General features: G+C 45.3%; 1 pseudogene; it reads right to left on the bottom strand.

Annotated features, from left to right (window-relative positions):
- The window catches only part of LOC134484825 (small ribosomal subunit protein eS21-like), a 47,963-nt pseudogene extending 34,528 nt beyond the window's left edge, over window positions 1-13,435 (bottom strand).
- Between the last annotated feature and the right edge of the window lie 803 nt (window positions 13,436-14,238).

Genomic DNA, 14,238 nt, shown 5'->3' with positions numbered 1-14,238 from the left:
CTGCGTGGGGGGCCGTCCTCCCCGGCACCAGGGTCACCTGAGGGCAGAAGGCTCCAGGAGGTTGAAACCCAGGCAGACACACAGCCGTGCAGGGCGTTGTGCAAATCCATAAGGAATTAATGAGACCTTATGGAAAGAACAGAGCAGGATAAAGCAAGATTTAAGGGCAAAGCTCTCCTTTGTTCTTTCAAACTTCTCGGCCAAAGCCAAATCCTCCCGAGTCAGGGGACTGGTTGCCAGCTTCTTGTTCTAGCTCTCACCTGAAATATCCCCATCTGTGGCTGCTTCCAAGCATCCTGACACAAAAAGTGTGGGAGTGTGAGAGGAATGCCTCACCTGCCCTTGGCACACCGTTCTCTTCATTATCCGTGATGCTCCGGGACTCACAGACACTGTCTTGAGTCCTCAGGTAGTCTCCAAGGAGCAAAAACCATTCAACTCCTCTCACCATCTGTTACCTAGCACCTCTTCTTCAATATCCCACAATGTCCACTCCCAGTCATATGTCCCCACCACCTGCTGTTTCCTCTGCCCAGCATATCCTGCCACAACCTCAATGCACGCGTGTATACACTGAGCTCACGCACACATAGAGGCACATGAACAGACTGATTCAAGACAGTACACGTCTATACAGATGCATGCTCAAGTATATCTATAAACACACAAGCTCATAGTCATACAAGCAACCACGGCTACACTTTCACAGTGCCACATGTATATACTAAACACACAAACACAAATAAACTCATATGTGCAAACATATATCTGATGTATATGATTGAGATATTACACATATGTATACATACATGATAGCATACTGTATGCTCATATACAGATATGAAAAACCCTCACATATATACTGAACACAGAACATATGTAAGTGCATATGAATAGATGAATTGTACATACATATGTATAAACCATGCACCTGCATGACCATACACATGTATAAGCACATGTGCTTATAATCGTACATGCAACCCCCCACATACATACATTCACAATGCATATCTGTATAAACAACATATACACGCACAGATACTCTGACACCCATATATGTATTCAGTCATTCATATATACATACACATATATACATACCCTTTTACCCATATGTACAGATACATAAATATGTATTAGCCATCCATACTGACATTTGCATTCATGTAAAAACAACAGGGTCACTTGAGTATGGAAGTCACAGAAATACACACAAATGTGTCACATGTGTGTGTCCTCTTTTCTCAGATGGTGCACCAATATTGCCAAGGCTACAAGCTTTTCGTAGTTACCTTCTCCCTAGCTAAGCACTCTCTCTCCTCTGGACCATTCTCAAACTGTCTCCCTGTGTCTGACTGACTCCCCTCCTGTTTAGGGGCCCTCAGGACAGGGTCTAAGGCCATCCCTTTGTATCCTGTAGCATCATAGTGCACAGCACATAGCAGATGTTCCTTATGTGTTTAGGAACATAAATGACAAGAGAACAAGGAAGGACTGTGCGTCTGTGTGCCTGTGAAGAATCCATGTGGAATTACTCCAGGACAGCAAGTCCCAACCTGTGAGTCTCAACCCCTTTGTGGTGTCAAACAACCCTTTCATGGGGTTCTCCTAAGACCATCGGAAAACACAGATATTTACATTATGATTCATAACAGTAGCAGAATTACAGTTGTAAAGTAGCAATGAAAATAATTTTATGGTGGGGGGGTCGCCACAGCATGAGGAACTGTATTAAAGGGTCGCAACATTAGGAAGGTTGAAAACCACTGCTCTAGAACACATCTCAGAGAACACCAAGGCAGTAGTCACTCTCTGGAGCTGCCTTCTTGAAGGCCCAAAGCAAAGGAGACACTAGTTCATAATTCTCAGAAGAGAGAAGCCACTGCCACTGAAAAGCTCTGAGGCTGGAGGTGTTTCTCTAAACAACTCAGACTTTCAAGAACACCATCCTATGCTGTGTGCCAAGAGACTTCAAGGGTAACAGGAAAGATAGAGCCTTCACTCAACAACACTGGATATAGGTCAGGAGGCGAGCATCCCAGGCAGAAGACAGAAAGGGCAGGGCTAGGGGATGAAAAGACAGTAGTTACGAGCACTGGATATTTTTCCAGAAGACCTGGATTTGATTCCCAGCACCTACATGACAGCTCATAGCCATCTATAACTCCAGTTCTAGATCTAATACCTTCTTCAGATCTCTGAAGGTGTCAGGCATGCATATAGCACACAGACGTCTATACAGGCAAAATCGCCACACACATATAAAAATAAAAATTAAAAATGTCTTTAGTATGGAGCTGGAGAAAGCAAAAGATAGCAACAGATGTAGCAAGGTCATTATATTGTGTGTGACATCTACTACGCGTGAGAGAGATTTTGTCACAGCCCGGTAGAATTGAACTGGGAAGCCCCTGCAGACTCCAATAGAGAGGAACACAGGGTAGAAGGCCTTCAACTCCAGCAGAGAACTTGAACAATGTCTACTAGGGACCAGTGAGTATTTAACATTCTTTGTGTGCCCTTATTGTGCTGTGCAACCCTATTAACCCTTCCAAATTTCACTCTGACACCATAGCTTGGGTATTTCCCACCAGGAAAACACAGTATACCACTAGGAACCAGCCCCAGAGAGGGTATCTTAGAGCCTTTGGTTACTAGTTAGTTGACTGCCCTGTCCTCACCTCAGGCAGATTTCCTCATTATCCACCTCAAGGCCAATCAATATTTGGTGCCAGCAAATGTAGAAGAAAATGTGGGCAGCCCGGAATGGTGGTCTTTCCGCCCAAAGAAGTGGCAGACAAATGCCATTTCACACAGCCAAACTCTTGGTCCTGCTTTTTGTCACACTTCTTCTGGAAGACAGACACCCTTGGGGCCATAAACATGTGCCCTGGGTCTCCCGGATAGAAATCTGCATTCCCTTATTGGTTTTCTTCTTGGCAGTTTCTCAGAATGTCACCCCATTGTCTTCTGGTATGGGTGTGAGGTCCTGAGCATCTAGAAGCCCCTGGAAAGTCACTTCGGGGCAAAACAGCGCTGTGTTTCTTGTTGGAAGCTTCAGAACTTTGAGACGTTTTAATGAGTCCCAAGGAGGGGTTCAATTGCAAAACGAGGCCAGCCACTAAAGAAAGCCCAATACTTGCCCTGGGGAGATAGTTCTGTGGGTAAAAACTTTGCCTTGCAAGCACAAGGAATTGAGTTCAGTCACCTCAGACATGGTGACAAACTGGTAACATCAGCACCTGGAAGGACAGAAAGAATCTGAGGGAGGGGCTGGCGAGGTAGCTCAGCGGTTAAGAGCACTGCCTGTTCTTCCAGAGGACCCAGGTTCAGTTCCCAACGTCCAATGGCAGCTCACAATTGACTGTAACTCCTGTTCCAAGGGAGCCGACACCCTCATACAGTCAAAACACCAGAGCCAGAGGATGCTATGAAAGGATGTCTTCTGGCCGTGACATGGCTATTGTACCCTGAACCCACAGCAGCTCTGGCTACCTGCACAAGACCTATTCAAGATCAAGCCAGCCAGAGTCCAGTGTGGACCTTAAGGGGCTCATATGGCCCCATTCCTAGCTGAGGACCAATCTTGGGTTTTCTACAAGAGCAGGAAATGGTGTTAATCACTGAGCTATCTCCAGCCCTCTCCTCTGCTTTTCATACCACATACTCTACTGCCCTTCCCCACTTAAGAGCTCTGTTGCTCTTGTGAACAGAGCAAATGAGGCTGGCTGCACAGACACAGGTGAGTGCCCTTTGTCTGTAGCATGTTCCAGGTCTGGGTGATGCAGTACAGATCAGTGCATTTTCCTATCTGACCCTCCACATCTCAATTCTGAGCTTGTGTTGAAAGTCCTCCCTAATTAGGAGGCTCCCTGCTCCCTGTTGGGCTGACCTTTTGGGCTGTGTTTATAATTAGAGTGTTAGACTGGTTTTCTATTAATTGCAAAAAATGGTGATTCTTAGATTGAGTTAATTGCTGGTATATGTGTGCAATGGTCCCAGAAGATACTATACATTACAGTAAATAAACCTCTGGTCTGAACCTCATGACATGCTCACAGACTTGATAAGTGCCCTGTCTTGCTGATGGAAGGCCCCAGCAAGTCTAGGCCCCTCCCAAGTACCCTCTGCTCAGGCTTTTTGAAAGTAAGCCCATGGGGGTTTGGAGAGATGGCTCAGGGGTTAAGAGCACTGGCTGCTCTTCCAGAGGTCCTGAGTTCAAATCCCAGCCACTACATGGTGGCTCACACCCATCTGTAATGAGATCTGATGTTCTCTTCTAGTGTGTCTGAAGACAATGACAGTGTACTTCTACATAATAAATAAATAAATCATTTAAAAAAAAATAAAAGGAGGGGTTGGGGATTTAGCTCAGTGGTAGAGCACTTGCCTAGCAAGCGCAAGGCCCTGGGTTCAGTCCCCAGCTCCAAAAAAAAAAAAAAAAAAAAGAAAAAAAAAGAAAGAAATAAAAGGAAAGTAAGCCCACTCCTGGGAGAGGTAGCCCCCTGATTCTCTTTGTTTGTTTTAAATTATGTATAAGTGTGTGTGTGTGCGCGCATGTGTGTGTTCACACATGTGCACATGAGTACACGTACCAGGGAGGCCAGAGGCCATGGATATCTTTGAGCTGGAGCTACAGACCCTCATGAGCACCCTGACATATGTACCAGGAACTAACCTTGGTTCCTCTGAGAGAGCAACAAGTGGTCTTAACTGCTAATGCCTCCTCTTTTGGTCTTTCAAGAAAACAGGCCAGCCAGGCAGATATGGTAGTGCACATCTTTAATCCCAGAACTGAACTTGGGAGGGAGACAGAAATAGGTAGATATCTGAGTTCAAGGCCAGCTTGATCGTGTAGTGAGCTCCAGGCCAGCCAGGGCTACACAATAAGGACTTGTTTAAAAAAAAAAAATAGAAAGGTGGGGAGAAAAGACAGACACAGAGAAAGAGAGACAGAGACAGAGAGACAGAGACAAAGAGAGACGGAGACAGAGAGAGACGGAGACAGAGAGAGACAAAGAGAGACAGAGACACAGAGAGCAACAGAGAGATAGAGACACACAGAGACACACCGAGAGAGACATAGAAAGAGGAGAAAAGCAATCATCAGACCTCCCAGCCAAGATCCTCGACAGTTCCCTTTACAGAAACATGCCAACAAACCGAGTCAGTCATCTCACTGGTTGTGATGGAAACAGCTACACACAGTGCTAGCAGCCCTTCCCCATCCAACCCATTGGGAAGTATTTGGTAATAGAGTCAAGAACCCTAAAACCACCTACCTTGCTTTCTTCTGTAAAGTAACATTGCATTAGTTACCTTCCTTACTGCAGAGGGTCTGAGGTCATCTTCCAGCGCCCACTCCGGGCAGTTCACAACTACCTGTAACTCTCTTCTGGCTCCCAAGGCACCTGAACTCATACACACAGACCACAGGCAAACACACATACACATACATGTCAATTTTTTAAAAGATCCAGGTGGCGATGGCACATAATTTTTATTTCAGCACTAGAGAGGCAGAGACAGGCAGATGCCAGTTAGTTCAAGGCCAGCCCGGTCTACAGAATAAGTTCCAGGATACCCAAGGCTACTTAGAGAAATCCTGTCTCCAAAAACCATAATAAATAAATAAATAAATAAATAAATAAATAAATAAATAAATAAGAGAAATAAGGAAGAAAGGAAGAAAATTACATTATGTATTTGACGTGGCAAATTAAACTCGAAGTTAAAAATAAACCCTTCCCTGTCTTAAACTTCCTTCAAAATGGTCACATTAATTTTTTCCTCAGGCGTGAAGTTCCTGCAGCATTTATGAGGGACTCGGGGCTGTGCTTTCTGTTGTAGGGAAGCAGGAATGTCTTGTTTGTGAGGGAGCAGGCTTCTCTTCAAGTGTGTTGACTGTGCAGTTCTCAGATAATTCAGACCACTCCTTGGGCGCACTTGGGCAGCACTCCAAAGCCGGCACTTCCTCTGTCACACCAGACGCCTCACCCTGCATTCTCTGCTGCTGAATGGAGTGTGGAGTCTGAAAATGGACAGTCACTCCCACTTGCCAGAGAGTGCTCCCAGTGCGCTGTCCTCTTCTGCCTGAAACATCAGGCACACTGTCTCTCTGGGCGCCACTCCCCCCCAGGACAGACTCTGCTGCAAGGGCCGCTCGCTGCTCCTCTTCTGGCCATGAGCTCATCTCACACATCCTCTCCCATCTCTCTAAGTGTGTGATGGCACCACCAAAAGCCCTGCATCCCCTAGAACTGAGGGCCCCAAAGGCTCTTCCAGCCTACCCTGCTGATAAGCACTATTTTTTATTGGTTATTTTATTTATTTACATTTCAAATGTTGTCCCCCCTTCCTGGTTTCCCTTCTGCAAACCCCCTATCCCACACCCTTCCCCCTATTTCTATGAGTGTGCTCCCCCAACACCTACCCACTCCCCAGTCCCGTCTCACTGCCCTAGCATTCCCCTGCTCTGGGGCATCAAGCCTCCACAGGACCAAGGGCCTACCCTCCCACTGATGCCAGATAAGGCCCTCCTCTGCTACCTATGCAGCTGGAGCCATGGGTCCCTCCTTGTGTACTCTTTGGTTGGTGGTTTAATCCCTGGGAGCTCTGGGGGTGGGGGTGTCTGATTGGTTTGTATCATTCTTCCTATGGGTTTGCAAACCCCTTCAGCTCCTTCAGTCCTTCCCCTAACTCCTCCATTGGGGTTTCTGTGCTCAGTCCAATGGTTGACTGTGAGAATTCACATCTGTATTGGTCAGGCTCTGGCAGAGCCTCTCAGGGGACAGCTACACCAGCATTCACTTCTTAGCATCCACAATAGTGTCTGGGTTTGGTGTCTGCAGATGGGATGGATCCCTAGGTGGGACAGTCTCTGGAAGGCCTTTTCTTCAGCCTCTGCTCCACTGGGTCACTATTTTTGAGATGGTTGGGTGGCACCATCCCTCAACTGGGGGCGTACCTAACCTCTGGAGATAGTCTCTACAGGTTCTCTCTCCCCTTTGTGGGGTATTTCAGCTAAGGTCATCCCTGTTGGGTCCGGGGATCCTCTTGCTTTCCTGGCATGTGGGACTTTCTAGTGGCTACCCCCAGTTCCCCTTCCCCCACTGCCTCACACCTCTGTTCAGTTTCCTAACACTCTGTACTTCTCCCCACCCCACCAACCCCTGTCTCCTCCCACACTGGATAAGCATTCTTTTATACTGACCCTTTAAAAGCCAGGATCAAAAAAGACAGCTGGTGAGTGTGAACTGGCGAAGGGATTGACAACGACTACATTTTGCTTTGACTTTATTCTTTTTTTCAATTATAAAAGTAATATGCACTAGTTTTCTTTTTATTGAAAACTGCTGGCAAGATGGCTCAGTACATAAGAGCAACTGTGTATCAAAGACTGATGGCCCGAGTTCACGATCCCTGGGATTCATATGGTGGAAGGAGAAAACTGACACTTGCAGGTCGTAGTCTGACCTCCACAAGCAGGACAAGTGTGCTTGCCTGCGCAGACACACACACACACACACACACACACACAAGCACAGGCGCACTCATGCACACACACACACACTCGCATGCACACTGCCCCAAACACTAGAGTAATCTATTTTTTAAAACTGCAAAAAGCATACAAAATGAAAGAAAACAAAGGCAGTTACTTCTCAGCTCTTCCAATCTCGCTCCCTAGAGTGTGATGGAATCCATTTGAGAATTTGTTCTCATTATCCTATCCTTCAAATTTCATTATTTCTTGGCTGGGCATGATGGGTCATGTCATGTCTGCAGTATGAACACTCAGGCAGGAGAATTCAAATTTGAGGTCACCCTAGGGTTATATAGGCCAGCTTTGGTTAGATAGTGAGACATTATCTCCCCTCCCCACTCCTTCTCCTCCTCCTCCTCCTCTTCTTCTTTTGATCTGAGAAGAAGTTACTGTCCCAGCTCTCAGGTTACAGCCCTACCTGTCCTGAAACTCGATCAGCAGATCAGGCTGCCCTCCAACTCACAGAGATCCACCTGCCTCTGCCTCCCAAGGACTGGGATTGAAAGTATGAGCCATCACCACCACCTGCCAGAGACCTTGTCTTTCTTTCTTTCTTTCTTTATTTATTTATTTATTTATTTATTTATTTATTTATTTATTTATTTTTACTTACTGTCACTTTTATTTACAACAAATTATTCCCGGATTGGAGAGATGGCTCAGTGGTTAAGAGCACTGACTGCTCTTTCAGAGGTCCTGAGTTCAAATCCCAGCAGCCACATGGTGGCTCACAACCATCTGTAATGAGATCTGATGCCCTCTTCTGGTGTCTGAAGACAGCTACAGTGTACTTATAAATAAATAAATAAATAAATAAATAAATAAATAAATAAATAAATATTTATAACAAATTATTCCCGATTTCTTCTGCTCAAAGTTCTTTGAGACAATTCCATCAACCTTAGCCAATGAGAGAATAGAATCATCTGACTCGCCCATCCTGTGAATGGCCCCGCAGATGCTGTAGGTTTTTAAACTGGCCATTAAACCAGCCTGTGCTCCTGTCAACCTTGGCCACATTCAACTGGATGGACGTGTGGTCCTTGACAGTAATGATGTGGTTGCTCGAGGAGCATTTCCGAGGCACATACAGGTCCACAAACTCACCGGCGTCATTCTGCACACTGAGGCCATCCCTGCTCACTGGAATACGGAAAATGCAGAAAGTGAGACCTTGTCTTTAAAAGAAAAAAAAAAACAAAAAGCCAGTCAGAGGCTCACACCTTTAATCCCAGCACATGGAGGCAGAGGCAGGCAGATGTCTATGAGGCCAGCAGACAGTCAGAGCTACACAGTGAAACCCTGTTTTGAAGATGCAAAACAGGGCTAGAGAGATGGCTCAGCGGTTAAGAGCACTGACTGTCCTTCCAAAAGTCCTGAGTTCAATCCCCAGCAACCACATAGTGACTCACAACCATCTGTAGTGGGACGGGATGCCCTCTTCTAGTGTGTCTAAAGACAGCAACGGTGTACCCATATCTCATGGCCATAAAACAAATAAATAAGTCTTTTAAAAAGAAAGAAAATGCAAAAATAAATAAGTTGCTTTATTTATTTAGCAAGATGGTTCAGCAGGTAAAGGTGTCTGTCACCAAGCCTGATTTCTTTTTTTTTTTTTTTTTGGTTCTTTTTTTCGGAGCTGGGGACCGAACCCAGGGCCTTGCGCTTCCTAGGCAAGCGCTCTACCACTGAGCTAAATCCCCAACCCCTCCAAGCCTGATTTCTAGGTCCCACATAGAAGGAAATCTATACACACACTAATGTAACATAAAATCTAATGGCTTATTTAGGATTACAAAACTGAAAACTCAAGAATAGAGGCAAACACACAAGAATACATAAGCTTAGTTCTAACCCTGGTGTCTTTGTTCATTTTCTAGATATATCTTCTATTTTTTTTTATTCTGTATAACATGCCCAGGAACCACTCAGAGTTGGGAGTTTGATTATTATTCAAAGTTCTTTTTTTTCTTCTTCTTCTTTTTTCTTTTTTTCGGAGCTGAGGACCGAACCCAGGGCCTTGCACTTGCTAGGCAAGCGCTCTACCACTGAGCTAAGTCCCCGACCCCTATTCAAAGTTCTAATATGTCTTTCCTTTTGTAAATTTTATGTATCATTTATTTTCATCTTATGTGTGTGAGCATTTTACCTACATGCGTGTCTGTGTAGCATATGCATATCTAGTACCCTCACAGACCAGAGGAGGGCGCCAGATCCCCAGGAACTTCAGCTGCAGATAGTTGTAAGGTGCCGTTTGGATTCTAGGAACTGAATCTGGGTCCTTTGCAGGTGCAGCAAGAGCTCTTACCCACTGAGCCATCCCTCCAGCCCCAAACTTAACCATCTTTTCTGAGTAAATTTACCTCACTGAACACTGATGATATTTCTCCTTTCTCCTACCTTCTGGCAGCTGCTAGAATATTTTCTGTTCACATAATCTTGAGATGCCTTGGGCAAGTAGCTTCTCACTGTGTTGGTTCCCCCTGGGGCTGATTTATTTCACTTAGTTAAAGTTCAAGTTGTCATAAATTAAAATATCTCAGGGCTGGAGAGATGGCTCAGAGGTTAAGAGCACTGACTGCTCTTCCAGAGGTCCTGAGTTCAAATCCCAGCAACCACACAGTGGCTCACAACCATCTGTAATGGGATCCGGTGCCCTCTTCTAGTGATCTGAAGATGGACAGTGTACATATGTATAAAATAAATAAACAAACCTGTTTTCAAAATCACAATATCTCCTCTTCCTTCTCATCCCTCCTTCTCTAACCCATCCCCCTCCCTCCTCTTTCCCCCATCTTTTCCTTTCCCCCTTTTTTCTCATATTTCTTCTCTTTCTCTACTTGCTCTCCCCTCCCCCTCTCTCTTCCTTCCCTCACCCTCATCTGCCTCACCTCCTCCATCTTCCTCCACCTCTACTTCCTCTCCATCTTCCTCTGTGTCCTCTTATTCCTCTCCCTCCTCTAACTCCACCTCATCTTTCCTCTCTTCCTTCTTCAGCTTGCTATTCGCTCAAGCTAGCCTGGAGCTCATGACCCACCTTCCTCTGCCCTCTCCCCAGGGCTGGGATTACAAGCATGTGCCACCATGCCTAGCTTCCACCTCCTGGTTCTTAAAGGCTGCCTGATACTTTGTTGCATATCTCTTAATCTGTCAATGAACACTTGAGTTCTTATGGGAAACGCTATAGCGAGCACATGTATACAAATATCTCTTTGAAATAGTGCTTTGAATGTCTTTAGCTATACACCCTGAAGCTGGGGCTCTGAGTCATATCATAATTCTATTTTAATTTTTTTTTGAGGAGCCTCCATACTGTTTCTGTGGAGGCTGCACCATTTGGTACCTCCACCCACAGTGCCTGGGGGTTCCCTCCAGTCTCTCCACACTGTCACCAATGCTTTATTTTTCAAGTTCTTTTGATGGGTTTGGGGGGCAGGGGACCTGAGAGTGGTTTTGTTTGTTTTTTTAAAGATTTATTCATTTTATTGAGTACACACTGGAGCTGTCTTCAGACACACCAGAAGAGGGTGTTTGATCCCATTACAGATGGTTTTTGAATAGAACTCTGGTCCTTCATGTCAGGCAAGTCACTGAGCCACTCCCAGAATGGAGTCATCAAGCCTTCCCTAGCTGACACTTGTAGAAGTGACAGGGTTAGGGAGGTTGACAACCCTTGTGATTCTTTTTTATTTTTTTTAATATCCGTTTAATTAGCAAGTGCTTCCCACACTGAGACATCCCTTCTACCCTGAGAGCGAGCTCGCTCTCTCTCTCTCTCTCTCTCTCTCTCTCTCTCTCTCTCTCTCTCTCTTCCCCCTTCTTGAAGGCAGAACCTTTTATTATGGACCAACCTTATACTGATTCTAGTTTTCCTTTTTTTTTAAGACCTTATTTTTCTGCATATGAGTACATTGTAGCTCATCTTCAGACTGTACCTGTCTGAAGATCTCATTACAGATGGTTGTGAGCCATCATGTAGTTGCTGGAAATTGAACTCAGGACCTCTGGAAGAGCAGTCAGTGTTCTTAACCGCTGAGCCATCTCTCCCACCCTCTTGTTTTCTTCTTAGAAACTTACTACATTACCCTGACTGATCTCTAACTTTTAGACTCAAGTCATCTTCTTGCTTCTGTCTCCCAAGTGGCAGGCGCTCCTCATCAAAGTTCAGACATTGTTTTTAAAGATAGAATTTCTGTGAACTGTCTCAGTGTCTCATCTGTGATCAGTATCCCTGGGGTGTAGCCTTTGTTTGTTTGTTTGTTTACTTAGATACTTACTTATTTTTGTGGTTTGTTTGTCTTTGGTTTTCCAAGACAGGGTTTCTCTATGTAGCCCTGTCTGTCCTGGAACTCACTCTGTATAGATCAGGCTGGCCTCCAACTCAGAGATCTGCCTGCCTCTGCCTCCCGAGTGCTGGGATTAAAGGCGTGTGTTACTTCTGTGAGGTTATTTTTGTAGAGTTTTTCTATTCTAAACAACTGCCTCACTGCTGAGTTTTATCATTAAGATGTAAATGGCCATTGGATCGGACATAGGCAAATGGCTGAAGGAGCCCTTGCTTCCTGTCTCCAAGTTCCTCTGCCTCCACCAAAGCCCATTGTCCTGTTCTTATATCCTTGCTGCCCCCCAAAATACAGTACGAATCAAGGCCTTAAGTAATAGGGCGTTATTTGCAAGTGTTTATTGTGTTCCCCTGAGCAGAACTGTTCCCTGTTGACAAATGAAACTTATGAAAACCTCTTTGGGAACCCGCAGGAGCTGGCAGGGTTGGACAGTCTGTTCCCAGCCACCAGTGGTGACTGATAAAAGAAAGAAAATGGCTCCCTGTCAGCCCAACAGCCCTCCCAAGGAACCTTCTTTGAAAAGTGAGGGTTACATCCATTCCCCGGAGTGTACCTTCCTGTGAACTGAAAGGTTGTGACCACTTTGCAGCCCAGCCACTCAATGGGAGCTATTTCAACCTTCCTGTCAGGCAAGTCACTGAGTCACTCCCAGAATGGAGCCATCAAGCTTTCCCTAGCTGACACTTGTAGAAGTGACAGAGTTGGGGAGGTTGACAACCCTTGTGATTCTTTTTTATTTTTTTAATATCCATTTAATTAGCTAATTAGTTTCTTGAAACAATGTCATCACCACCACCATGTCTAGCTCTCAAGATTTCTTTCCTTTTTGAAATAATATATACATTTGGGTAAACAGTCACATGTGCCACTGTGTATGTGGAAGTCAGAAGACAGCTTATGGGAGTTGGTTTTTCTCCTTCTACTGTCCCCGGGATGGAACTCAGGTACTTAGGTTTGGTAGTGTCTTAGTTAGGGTTTTACTGCTATGAACAGACACCAGGACCAAGGCAACTCTTATAAAGGACAACATTTAATTGGGGCTGGCTTCCAGGTTCAGAGGTTCAGTCCATCATCATCAAGACGGGAGCATGGCAGCGTCTAGCAGCCATGGTGCAGGCAGAGCTGAGAGTTCTACATCTTCATCTGGAGGCTGCTAGTGGAAGACTGACTTCCAGGCAGCTAGGATGAGGGTCTTATAGCTCACATTCACAGTGACACACCTACTCCAACAGGGACACACCTTCTAATAGTGCCACTCCCTGAGCCAAGCGTATATAAACCATCATAGGTAGCAAGTGCCTTTACCTTCTGAGTCATCTCCAAGATTCTTGGAACTTGCTCTGTAGACAATGCTGGCCTTGAATCCACAGAGATCTGACTGTCTCTAGCTCCTGAGTGCTGGGATTAAAGATGTGTGCCACCGATGCTGGGCCACCAAAATTCTTAAGACCAAGCAATCCCTCAGTACTTGGCGTGGGCTGGAGAAGGAGCCATCTACAAATCTGTTATCGGTCAACCTACTGGTACGGAGTTCGCCCAAATTCATTATGAAAAAGCACATAAACTGTATTATGGAAATCCATACAGAATACAGACCATGTGTGAGGACTGGGTGTCATAAGGACCCCAATAAGATATAAAGATAAATCCAAACGAAATGCTCTAAAGAAGAAATCCTGCCAACAGGTAATGTAGCTGCCTGGGGCTGTACTCACTCAGGGCCCAAGGACAAGATAAGAAGTTCCAGGACTCCAGAAAGACCTGCAGGTATCGTCAAAAAATTGCCTGAAGGGAACGGGATTCAGGCTCATGCTATAAAGGGATGAACCTTGAAAGTGGGTGAACCTAAGGAAGCTAAAAGGCAAATTGTTCTGTTTTCAGTCATCCAAAAAGATCCAGGAAAAGGCAAAATGGATGCTGGGAGCTAGGGGAAAAGAAAGGCTGGCGACTACTGACAAGTTCCAGGTTTCTTTGAGGGTGACACAAACCTGCTGGAATTGGGGCTAGAGAGATGACTTGGTGGTTCAAGGCACTTGATGCTCTTGCTGAGGACCTGAACTCAGTTCCCTGATCCCCTGTGGCAGCTGGCAACCATCTATAACTCCAATTCCAGGGACACTGACGCCCTCTTCTGACATAGAAGGGCACTTCACGCATAGCACACATACATACATGCAGACAAAACTCATATACATGAAATAAAAATGTAAGTCTGATTAAAACATTCTGGAGGTAGATATTTGGCAGGGGTAGGGAGGTCATCACTGCCCAAGCTATAAATGTGTCATAAACCATTGGAATAGGGAACACTTTAAAATGGAGACATTGCTGGGTGTGTTGACACATGCC

This window comes from Rattus norvegicus, chromosome 1 (assembly GCF_036323735.1).
Source record: "Rattus norvegicus strain BN/NHsdMcwi chromosome 1, GRCr8, whole genome shotgun sequence".
Taxonomy (NCBI): Eukaryota; Metazoa; Chordata; class Mammalia; order Rodentia; family Muridae; genus Rattus; species Rattus norvegicus.
Note: the sequence above shows the minus strand (reverse complement) of the source record. Positions and strands in the feature narration are given on the sequence as shown.